The 12,026-nt window shown below is 60.3% G+C and overlaps 1 protein-coding gene across 5 annotated transcripts in view; it reads left to right on the top strand.

Moving 5' to 3' along the window:
- Window positions 1-3,932: 3,932 nt before the first annotated feature.
- Window positions 3,933-12,026, top strand: part of ATP2B4 (ATPase plasma membrane Ca2+ transporting 4) — a 68,342-nt gene continuing 60,248 nt past the window's right edge. For 2 of the 5 annotated variants that reach the window (XM_074528266.1, XM_074528271.1), the window contains exon 1: window positions 3,933-4,109. The gene's annotated coding sequence lies outside the window, so the exon portion shown is untranslated. Of the gene's footprint in view, window positions 4,110-4,958; window positions 5,119-5,374; window positions 5,397-12,026 lie in introns of those variants that run through there. The other 3 variants (XM_074528270.1, XM_074528268.1, XM_074528269.1) reach the window with 3 other exon arrangements.

Genomic DNA, 12,026 nt, shown 5'->3' with positions numbered 1-12,026 from the left:
GAGAGAGATTTCACAGACGCCTGACTCTGCCTTGTGCTCCAAAGTCACTCAGTGTTTCCATGAGAAACCCGGGGGGTCCAATCCGGAGCTCGGTGACAAAATCCTTCCCAAAATCTTTCCCAAAATCTTTCCCAAAATCTTTCCCCAAAATCCTTTCCAAAATCCTTCCCAAAATCTTTCCCAAAATTCTTCCCCAAAATCCTTTCCAAAAATCCTTCCCAAAATCTTTCCCAAAAATCCTTCCCCAAATCCTTTCTAAAATCCTTCCCCAAATTCTTCCCCAAAATCCTTTCCAAAATCCTGCCCTAAATCCTTCCCAAAATCCTTCCCAAAATCTTTCCCAAAATCCTTCCCCAAAATCCTTCCCCAAATCCTTCCCAAAATCTTCCCCAAAACCCTTCTCCAAAATCTTTCTCCAAAATCCTTTCCAAAAATCCTTCCCCAAAATCTTTCCCCAAAATCCTTCCCCGTGTATTCCAGCAGCGCTGGATTTACCCCGTCCGCCCCCTCCGGGGATGAGATCAGGATCTGGCCCCGGGTTTTGATGGGTTTGTAACTTGGCTGATACAACTCGGCTGATTTAATTCATTTTTCGGGCTAAAAAACTCCACCTACAAGTTCCCAGCCTGGGAGGCATTAAAAGCAAATTAATCCAAATATTAGAGGCTGGGTTTAAAGAGAAATCATCAGGGAAGACAGATTTTTTTTTCTTTATTCATTCTTTTTTTATAAGGGAAGAGCCTGGGGGAGAAGTTTTCTGGTTTGGAGTTATTTATTTTACCTTGGTGCTGCTGGGTCTCCTCAAGGCCTGGCACTGCCCACTGCTCTGCTTCACATCCAGAGTAGCCAGAAAAGTGCTGGGAGAAGGAAAGAGGTGGCAAAAATTGGGATAACAGCCAAGATTCCCATGGGGATTTAGGGCCTTGATGGAGAATTTGGGTGCTGCTGATCTCTGGGGGAGTTTGGGTGGTTTTCCAGGAAATGGGAAGGGAGAGGCCTTTGGGATGTGGTGGGGATCCAGAGGAGCCTGCAACAGGTGCTGGGAGCAAGGAATGAGAGGAATTCACCCAGGAATCCATCTGTGAATCCACCCATGAATCCATCTGGGAATCCACCCAGGAATCCATCTGGGAATTCACCCAGGAATCCATCCAGGAATCCACCCAAGAATCCCTCCTGCACCCAGGACAAAGCTCCTGGCTGGATCCCAGCTGGGAAATGGGATTTGATCCCTGCATCCACGGCCAGAGCCATGGAAAAAAGGGATAAATCTCAATCCAGCCATGATCTGAGGAGGATGAGGAGGACAAAGGCTCAGCCCAGCCCTGCAGGGACTCCCAGTGGGATCCAGAATCTCCCTCAGAGCTCTCCTGACAAGAGCCAAACCAGCCTGTCCCTGTTGTCACCTTAAATCCAGCCTATCCCCATTGTCACCCCAAATCAGCCTGTTCCCATTGTCACCCCAAATCAGCCTGTCCCCATTGTCACCCCAAATCAGCCTGTCCCTGTTGTCACCCCAAATCCAGCCTGTCCCCAGTGCCACCCCTGCACTCTGGGCTTGTGTCCTCCTCCCTGCTCTGGGCACAGTGTGGGGACACCTCTGTCACCACCCCGGGGGTGGCCAAGCCACCAGGAGGAGCAGGTGGCCTGTGGCTGAAGGGGGTGGAGCAGGAGGGAAGCAGAGACACACACAGAGGGTCCCAAAATATTCTGTGAAGGAATTTTTCCCCGTCTGCATCATGTGGGGACAGCTCGGTGCTGGCTTGGAGGTGACACTCCTGCTCCTGCCAGGATTTTCCCTTTTTCCTCCATGTGCTTCTCCTTAAACGTGGCCTGGAAGAAGCTCTGGGGCTGTTCATGGTTCTGTTCAGGAATCACCACACAAGAATCACATTTCCCACATGAATTTTGGCTGCTCCTTCCCGCAGCCACTGCCCCGGGTGGAAAATCTGCTTTTCCCCCATTTCAACCCAAACCCAGGAGCCTGAGGAGGCTGCAAATTCCCAGCATAGCCGAGCTGCCCTGCTCACACGGCTTCCCTGAGGCAGGAAGGCTGATTTCCTTCCAGGAGCCAGAATCCAGATGGTCCGAGATTCCTTCCAAGCTCCCAGAACCTGTTGGAAAAGGCCATTATATCTCAATAGCAGTTTTGCATTGGAAGTGGTGCCTGCCAGCTGCTCCAACACCTCTTTTCCAAGCTGTTCCATGCTCAGGGAGAACCAGTCTGGTCAGGGCTGGCAGATTTTGGTGGAGGAATAAAATCCCTGGGTTTATTCCCATTTTTTGTGTCAGACCAATATGGAGTGGTTCAGTGGAAGAGGCCTGAGTTTGGTTTTTGAGACTCGTTTGTCCTTGTCATGAGAATCACCAGCCCTGAAATATTTTATTTTCAGTAGGAATATTTTATTTTATTTTCAGTAAGAATAACCCTGTGAACTCCCAAGGAGGAATTGAGGAGGAATTCCAAGCCCAGGGCATTTTCCTCTTTCCAAAGCAAAGCCAGGGGCCAGGTTGTGCTCCAAAGGATGCGGAGATGGAATTAAATCCAACATGGGCAGCTCTGATGTCACTCAAGTGACTCCAAACGACATTCCTTGCTCCAAAACAACCTCTGGATCAGCTCAGCTGAGTGGGAAAATCCATCCTGGTCATCTGAGGGAGGGATTTTGCTGAAAATGTTATGGAAATTAATTGCCAGGCTTGGCCTCCACATCCAGGCCCAGCTCAGGCCTATGCAGCACCTCAGGGCCTGGAGGCCTTGGGGTGTGGAATTATGGAGGTTCAGGCCCTCAAGGGGGTAAAAAACCCTTGGGAGCGCTAATGAGGGGTAAATGATGGGCTAATTAGGGGCTGTGGCCATTCCACTGGTTTAACTGGAAGAGGAATGGCCAAACTGGGCCTAGGGAGGGGACTATTGCAGGCGCCCCCTGCCAGCCCTGCTGGGCCCGAGGCCACAGTGTGTGGCAGCAGGGCCGGAGCTTTTCCTGCTTTGGGAAGGATTCCATGAGGGATTTTATCCGGGTTCCTTTAAAAAAAAGGGGTGAGGGTGCGATTTGGGGTGTGGGGGGGCTGGTCATGCTAGACCATGGTGGCTCTCAGGGTGATGGTGGCCCATGAGAGGACAGGGTGGCTCAGACCAGGGGGTCAACACCAAAACCGCTAAAACCCCACAAAGAACCCCAATTTTTGCCACAGGTCACAAAGTTCCTTCTGCCTCCCCCACACCCAGAGTGGGTAGGGGGTTGGACATGAGGGTGCTCTCGCTTTTTGGGGTCCCCACATTGCCCATGGGGTCCCCACATTGTCCTCCGTGGAGTCCCCACATTATTTAGGGTTGCACCTCCTGCTTTTCCTGTGGTGTTCTCTCACTCTTTGGGGTACAAACATTCTCTTGTCCTGGGGGTCCCCAAACTTTCTGGAGGTGCATCCTCCCCACTCTTCCCAGGAGATCCCCACATTGCCTGGGGGTGCAAGTACAGGGCTGCTGGGGGGTCCCCAAATTGGCCAGGGGTGTTCTCACTCTTTCTGGGGGTGCACCCCATTGCCCTGCCCAGTGTGTCTCTATATTGCCTGGGGGACCCCATATTGCCTGGGGGTGACCTCACTCTTCCCAGGGGTGTCCCCATCTTGCCTGGGGTGTCCCCACCCTGCTTGGGTGCCCCCCACCCCCAGGGCTGGGGCTGCCCCAACTTGACTGGGGTTCCCCATATTGCCCGGGGGTGTCCCCACATTACCCAGGGCTGTCCCCACCCTTTCCAGCCATGCACCCCCCACTCTGCCCACGGCCTGCTGCCCCAGTTTGGGGTCCCCCCACCTCGCTGTCCCCCCTGGCCGTGCCCTTCACCCCGTTCCTTTGCCCGTCCCCCTTAAGCAGCCGTCGGGGCGTGCAGCCACCTTAAGGGAGCCCCTCCCCCGGCGGGCTGGGACGAGCCCTCCCCCTCCCTGCCCGCCGTCCCCTCCCTCGCCGGCCCGGCCCCGCACGGCCCCGCACGGCACGGGGGTTGCCATGACAAGCGTTTTCTCCCGTTAGCTCCGGGACCGCTCCCCCTCCATCCCATGGCCAGTCGCGGGGGCTCCGCCGCCAGCCGGGCGCCGTGGGACCGGAGCCGGTGAGTGCGCGCTGCAGGGGGACCAAGCCAGCGGGGTACGGGGGTCCCCAGGGGGGTTTGGAGGTGTTGGGGACACTGCGGGGACACTGGGAGTGGCGTTGGGGGGGGTTCTTTGTCGGAGCGGGGGGCGCGGGTGGGTGGGAGCATCGCTGTCCCCGTTGTGCCGGGCGGGTGGGGGCGCGGGCAGCGGGGATTTCACCGCCCCGCTCCGTCCCGGTGCAGCAGGTGGGATGGGGGGGACTCGCTTTGGGGTCCTACATCATGGGGGGGCTCGGTGTGGGGCCCCCCCCGACCCCAACCCCAGTGTGGGAGTGGTGGGGTGATGGGGTGAGCGCGGTCCGGCCGTTCCGGGGCGTGGGCGGCTGCGGGGCGTGCAGCCCCCAAACATCTTGTGGGGGGCAAGCCCGGCAGCCCCCCGGTATTTGGGGAGGGGGAGGACGCTCCGGTCGGATCCTACAACTTGTTGCCCGCCTTTGAGGCGGCTGGTGGGGGGTGCGGGGGGTCCCGGTCGCGCGTGTTGCTGGATTTTTTGGGAGGCAGCGAGTTGTGGCATTGCGGGGAGGAGGAGGATGAGGATGATGGAGGAAGGAAGAGGCGGGGGAAGGGGAGGGGGGCTTGCGGCAGCCCAAGGACAGAGCGGGGAAGGTGCTGCGTGGGTGGGTTTGGGGTAGTTTTTCCCCACCTGTGGGGTAGAAAAGGGGGCTGCTCCCTGTCAGGAGTGGGGTGACTGGGGTGGGGTGGGTGGGATGCGGTGGGGAGGTGCGTGGGGGTTGCCCACGCCACGGCTGGGCACGTCCCCCTCCTGCCTGCACCAATCCAGCTGGGCAGAGCCAAGGCAGAGAAAACAGGAGTGGGGAGGCGGAAAATAAATTAAAAAATAAATCAGGAAATCTATTGGAAGCCCCGGCCAGGCTCTGGCCTCGTCCGCCTCCTCCTGCCTGTGCCCTCAGCGCTCTCCCTGCATCCCAGCCCCGGCTCCGGAGCCTCGCAGCATCCCCGGCCTGGCTCGGTGGGTCCGTGCCCCCCGTGGGCTGCCCGGCGGCGGGGGCGGGGGGGCTGTGCGGAGCTGGGTGGTCCCTCCCTGCTTCGCCAGAGGCGAGTGGAGATGTTGGGAGGGGAGGAGGGACAATAGGTTATTGTGCTCTTATCTCTGGAGACCTGAGCTTGGGTGGGGGTTCGCATTGCGAAGCCCAAACCAGTGCAGCCAGTTTCTGCCCGTGGCCGTGGACCGGCAGCCCTGGACGTGGGTGGACGGGCAGGAGCAGAGGGCAGCGAGCTGGGGTGGAGGTGAGTGCTCGGAGCTCGCCAAGGGCACCCAGAGCCGTCCTGGGGCCGGGGGGACCCCGAGCTGAGCCCCCCACCCCAAACCCCCTTGGCTGCGTGGGCAAGGCAGGGGCTGCACCGCTGCCTGCGCCCCGCCTGCCTCCAGACACTGCCCTCAATCTTTCGCTTCTCTGAGCACTGAAACGCACCTAAATTATTAAATCATGAGCGAGAGAGGCTGACGCCCCCGCGCTCCGCCAGCCCCACCCCGCCGCGCCCCGGGGATCCCTGCCCGGCCCTGGGCTTCCCTCCCCGGCTGCCCCCTCGGGTGACCCCCCCCAGAACGCTCCCCACGGCTCTGGGGGGCTGCAGGTGCCCCTCGCATCTGAGGGGTGCAGGACCTTCCTCAATGATGGGCGCTGGGTGGGCTCGGAGGCCAAATTTCACCCTGGGGCCGGACTGGATGGACTCGGGTGCGGGCATGGCCGTGGCACGGGGAAGGTGCCGGTGCCGGGATGGGGCAGGTGGAGCTGGGAAGCGCCCAGGGCAGGAGGCGGCAGCGCTTCCCCATTCCTGATTCCTGCCCCGACACCGCGCATTCCCCGCGGGCTCCGGCCCCGTCCCGCCCTGGCCGCCGGCGGGGCCGCGGCTGCCGCTCCCCGTCCGAGCCCCGGCTCCTTTCCCTCTTCCTTCCCGCCTGGAAAAGCGCTGGGAAGTGCTGCGAGCGCTGCAGGTAGAGAGGAGGTTTGAGAGGGCGCAGGCTGTTGTTGGGTGTTGGTTTCTTTTTTTATTTTTTTTTTCCTTTCTTTTTTTTTTTTTTTTTTTTTTTTTTTTTTTCCGCTGGCGATGATGACGGAGGGAATTCCCTGCGCTGCCGGCTCGCCGCTCGCGTGCCGTGGGTCCGCATCTCTTTCCCGGGGGAATCTGTCGCTGTCACCCGAGCCTTGCAGGATCCTCCGGAGCCGCCGTGCCCGAGCCCCCGGGCAGAGGCCGGGCAGGGCGGGGGCAGCCCAAGGGTGGCACAGGTCCTTGGGCAGGATGAGTAAGAGCAGGGAGGGACGGCTGCTCCTCTCCACTATTGTTTAGCAGTCGAAAGCGCCGGGGTGGAGCCGAGCCTGGAGTTTCCCCTTGTCCCCAAGCCCTGGGAGTCGAGCCCGCTCCTTCCCCGCCCGCCCCTCGCCGGGGCCGCGGCTTCTCCGCGCGTTCCCCACTCCTCTCTGGGGTTATGTGGTTTGGGTTTTTTCCCCCATTTTCCTGTTTCTCTTCCCTGCTAGGCCACGAGCGGAGTTTTCCCGCAGTGGCCACACGCGCGGGTTGGAGCCTGCGGGGATTTGGGGACCCAAATCCCTGCGGTGGTGGGGAGGATTCGCAGCCGCCGCCCGCCTGCTGCTGCTGCTGCTGCTGCTGCTCCCCGTGCAGGGCCCGGCCGAGGGCTGGCAGCTCCGGCTTCCTCCTCGCGCACGGCTCCTCCCCGCCGGGCACGGCTGCGCCCTGCTGGGAGAGGAGCCGGCGGAAAAACTGCGGGGAGAGCCCAGGGATCCCGCTGGGCTCCGGGAGAGGCTGGGCAGGGACAGCGAGCCCGGCTGGGAGGCGCGGGGTGAGCGTGGAAATGGGTGCGGGTCCTTTGGGAGGTGACCAATGGTCACTGTGAACATGGCAATGGGATAAAGGTCCTTTGGGAGGTGACTGATGGTCAGTGTGAACATGGCAATGGGATGCAGGTTCTTTGGGAAGTGACCAATGGTCAGTGTGACCATGGCAATGGGATGCAGGTCCTTGGATGGGAAGTGACCAATGGTCAGTGTGACCATGGCAATGGGATGCAGGTCCTTGGATGGGAAGTGACTCATGCTCCATATGACCATGGCAATAGGAGGTGACCAGTGCTCGGTGTGACCATGGCAGTGGAAGTGACCAGTGCTTGGTGTGACCACGGCAGTGGGATGCAAATCCTTAGATGGGAAGTGACCCATGCTCCATATGACCATGGCAATAGGAGGTGACCAGTGCTCGGTGTGACCATGGCAGTGGAAGTGACCAGTGCTCAGTGTGAGGTGACCATGGCAGTGGAAGTGACCAGAGTGACCATTTCTCAGTGTGACCACAGTGATGGATGCAGACCCTTCGATGGCATGTGGCCACAAGTGGTGCCACTTCCCTGGTGTCCCCCATGTCCTGTGGCCTGCTGGGAACTCCCAGATCCAGGGGTGCTGCAGCATTCCCAGTGAGGAATGGCTGTTCTCACACACTGCAGTGGATCCGGTGTGCAGGGCTGGGAATTTGAACCCATCCCTGTCCCCCTCGTGTTGTGCTGGGTGGGAACAGGGATCCCATGGGTGGTGATGGGGCTGGAGATGCTCCTGGTAAAGGTGGCAGAGCTGTCCCCAACCTCCCTTCTCTCCACATTGGTGTGGGCAAAGGTGACCAGCTGGGGGACAGGGACAGGCAGGTGACACTGCCCAGCCCAGTGTTTTTCCAGTGGAAGCCACTGGTTTTCCCAGTGACACTGGGACAGGGAATGTGTTTTGGGGTGCAGGGCCAGCCTTGGGGTCCCTGGGAGCAGTGGGGTGACAGCCACAATCCCTGTCACCTCCTACTGGCGCCGAGGCCGGGCTAATGAACCCTGTGACTTTGATGTTTTATTTATTTATATGTTTAATTAGTTGCTTTTGGCTTTAATGCAAGGGGATAATAGAGTTTCTATGGACTTATTAACCCTGCCCCTCTGCTGGATCATTAGGAAAAGGGAAAAACCACACGAGGGAAACCTAGGTAGGGACAGGAGGGAAGCTGGAGCCCTGTGGAGTGCATGACACCCGCTGGGGTGTCACCCACCCAGCTGGTGACTCTTTTAAACCGCTAATTAAGCACCTTAAATCCTGGGAGAGCTCTCTGTGAGTAAGAGCTGAGTTCAGAGTCCTCCTGCGTTTGTGAGCTTCTGGGAGGGGTCTCACATTTGAACGTGGGAAGCTGATGCACAGCCAGGCCCCTGGAATCAGGGATTGGGGTTGTGGGATTCCCTGCTGGGGCTGGGGGGTGACCAGGCCACTGTGGCCCAGGCTGGTGGTGAGGGACATGGGGACCTTCATGGGCTGCTCCTGGGCAGCTCCCTGGGATTTCTGGATCGTGGCATCAAGTCCTGCATGGGGACCTAAATACGGACGAGGGGGGTGCAGGCTGGGGAGGGGACACACAGCTGTGACACCAGCAGCCCTCTGCTCAAATCCTGCAGCTTTGGAGTGAATGGGATCGATCATCCATTGTGGGATTGATCATCATGGGATCGATCATCCATTGTGGGATTGATCGTCCATTGCCCAGTGCCAATGGGAGAGCTCCTGGCCTCGGGAAACCCTCCCTTCCCTGCAGCATCAGGGGCTGTGGCAGCCCCTGGAGCCACACCAGTGCCACACCAGTGCCACACCAGTGCCACACCAATGCCACAGTGCAGGAACCGGGCCACACCAGTGCCACACTGCAAGGACCAGGCCACACCAGTCACTGAGCAGGGACTGGGCCACACCAGGGCCGCACTGCAAGGACCAGGCCACACCAGTGCCACACTGCAGGGACTAGGCCACACCCGTGCCACACTGCAAGGACCAGGCTACACCAGTGACACAGTGCGGGTATTGGGCCACACCAGTGCCACACCAGTGTCACTGTGCAGGGATTGGGCCACACCAGTGCCACACTGCAGGGACTGGGCCATACCAGTGTCACTGTGCAGGGACCAGGCCACACCAGGGCCACACTGCAAGGACCAGGCCACATCAGTGCCACACCAGTGCCACACTGCAAGGACCAGGCCTGTCCCCTGCCACCCCCGCCCACTGCAGCCACCCGAGGCCAGGCCCTGGCGTGTCCCCAACGGGGGAAACTCCTGGCCAGGCCAGCAGCAGCCAAGGGGAAGCTTCGGCCAAGTGTCGGCGTTTTGTGCTGACGGGGAAACTTTTCCTTCGACGCTTCCACGGCAGGGATGAGTCGGCAGCTGGGCTGAGCCGAGCGGGCCGCCGGGGGTGAGGAGCAGCCCCGATTTTGCCATTCCGGGCCGTACCCCCGCGTTTCGCCGCCGCCGAGGCCGCCGTGGGCTGCGGGAAGGAGCAGCGAGCCGTGCCTGGGCAGAGCGCGGCGCGTAGGAGTCCCCACCCGGAAGAGTTTGTCCGGCGGGGCCGGGGAGGGAGGAATCCGATCCCTCCTTTTCCCAGGCTGGGATCCCAGCGCGCTTGGCTCTCCGTGGCCTTGGCCGGCTCCCCGCTGCCGAACCCCCCTCAGCGTGGCTCTGGCCCCCCGCTCATCCCGCCGGGCCGGGAAGGGTCCCGCGAGCAGCGATTCCCGACATCTCCTCTTTGTCTGCGGCTCGGAAAGGTCAGCCCTGCCTCGCTCCGTTAAGGAGCTGTAAATAATCCCGCTCCTTGTGCCGCGGGGCCGGCTCCAGGGCTGAGCCCAGCATCCTCCTCCTCCTGCCCGGGCCCAGGAGCCGTGCCAGGGGAGGTGATGCCAGCCCGGGGGGGACGCAGCGCTGCAGGGCCGGGGGGCAGCGGGGTGCGGGCGGCCCGGGGGGGGACAGCGGCGTGTCCCATGCCAAGGGCAAGACTCGGGATGGCTGCTCCCGGCTCCTGCCTTCTCCAGGCTAAAAATAAGCCGCTGGCCCTCACTGTGCTGCCTCTGCTCGGTCTGGGGGGGCTGGCGGTGGGCAGGGGGTGGCTCCGGGCTCCGGGGGCACCGAGGGGCAAGGCAGCCCTGAGGGGCGGTGGCAGGGCCTGCGTGGGGCTGGAAGTGACCTTTGCTCTTTGAGCATCGGGGTCGCTGATCGGATTTTCAGGTCCGGGCTCAGATTTCGGGCAGAAGGTGTCTGATTTTCGGCGCCGTTTCTCGAGATGCTAATTAAGGACCCTGCTGCAGCAGCTGGAGCTTTAGTGTCCCTTCGCCACGCGTCGCTCGGCCGGGAGGTGCCCGTGGCTCCTGGAATGCCTTGTGGCCCCTGGAATGCCCTCGGCTTTTCGCTTCTCGCCTTTTGTTCCTGCTTGGGAATGCCGATGCCTCGCCTCTCAGGGACTCCAGCTTTTCCAGTGGCTTAGTGGCGTGGCTCTCACGGCATTCCAGCTCCTCGCCTCCCTTCCCACCTTCTCACCACCTTCTTAAAAATAACCCCGTGCTGCTGGAGCGCTGCTGGGGGCACAGCCCAGGATGCGGTGGCAAAGCTGCTTTCCCACTCCTGCCATTCCACAGGCAGCACAGGGACACTGGGACGAGCCAGGCTCAGTCCTCCAGCACTGTCCCCTCTCATCCTTACTCTGTCAAAGCCTCCTGATTTTGGGACAATCTAGGAGATGGCTCAGTCCTTCAGCAGTCCCCTCCCATCCTTGCTCTGTGGAAGCCCCGTGATTTTGGGGTGATCCAGGAGATGGCTCAGTCCTTCAGCACTCCCCTCTCATCCTTGCTCTGTGGAAGCCCCCTGATTTTGGGGTGATCCCCAGGGATATGGGATGGCTCTGAGCAGGATCTGCTGCCTGTGGGATTCTCATGCACCTGCAGAGCTGAGCCCGGCTGTGTCCCAGCCCCGGCGTGACAGATCGCTGCAGCTGGCAGCCGAGAGCTTCCCGGAGATTCCCTCTCCAGAGGGGCTTCCTGACGGAGCCGGGCACGTGGCCGTGCCAGCAGCAGGGATCTGGCATGGCCTCAGTGATGGGGACACGCCTGGGGCTGACCCGGGCTGGGAGGGAGCTCGTGCTCCGGCGTGAACCTGAGTTAAACATTATTCCTGCCTCTGGAGCAGGGAGGGATTAGTGCAAGGAGGGAGAGCTCGGTGCAAGGAGGGGGAGTGCAGGGAAATGAGGGCAGGCTGGATTTGTGGCCGTGCTGGCAGCTGGGAATGCCAGGCTGGCACTGGAGGAGCCTCGGGATGGCCGGAGCGAGGCTGGAAGGGGTCACAGTGTGGGTGACAGCCTCTGGAGCAGCAGGAATGACAACCAGGATTCAAGGCCTGGCTGCCTTCACCCAGGGCTGAATCAGCTGCAGGGAGCCGGGATCACAGACTTGGCTGGGCTGGGAGAAGCTGGGAAGCGTGGCTGGGATCTTTCCTGGGTGTCCCTCTCTGCAGACGTGGCTCTGAGTCACCACATCCTGCCTGGGAAAGTTTTGGGTGCCCACACTTTCATCAAGGCAAGGCTCTGGGATGGGCCTCAGAGGGTCCTGCTGGATTCCCTGAGGGAGCCAGGCCATCTCTGGGGACAAATCTGTGGGGCTGGGGACCACAAACCCCCGTGTGCAGGCTGGAGCTGGGAGAGAGTGAAACTCCACATCCTGCATTTTCCAGTGTGACTGGTGCTGGCTATTTTTAGTTGTCCAAATTAAGCTCGCCTTAAATGCTGTCTTTTGAGGTTTCTTTGAGGGAGGAGGCCTGGAGTGGTGTTATTTCCCAAGTGACTGATTGCTCTCCAATCTGACCCCAGCTGGACTGGCCAAAAAAATGAAAGGAAGGAGCAAAGCTGTGGCTGGGAAGTGTCTCCTCTCCGCAGAGCTGTGCCCGAGGGTGTTTCCTGAGTCAGCAGGAGATTTCCTGGGGGAAGGAGAAAGTAAACAGCATCCCCAGGGGGAAATCCAGCTGCAAAACCTCATCCTGCTACCTGCTCTGGCATCCCCAGGGTGTGC

This window comes from Zonotrichia albicollis, chromosome 28 (genome assembly GCF_047830755.1).
Source record: "Zonotrichia albicollis isolate bZonAlb1 chromosome 28, bZonAlb1.hap1, whole genome shotgun sequence".
Classification (NCBI taxonomy): domain Eukaryota; kingdom Metazoa; phylum Chordata; class Aves; order Passeriformes; family Passerellidae; genus Zonotrichia; species Zonotrichia albicollis.
Note: the sequence above shows the minus strand (reverse complement) of the source record. Positions and strands in the feature narration are given on the sequence as shown.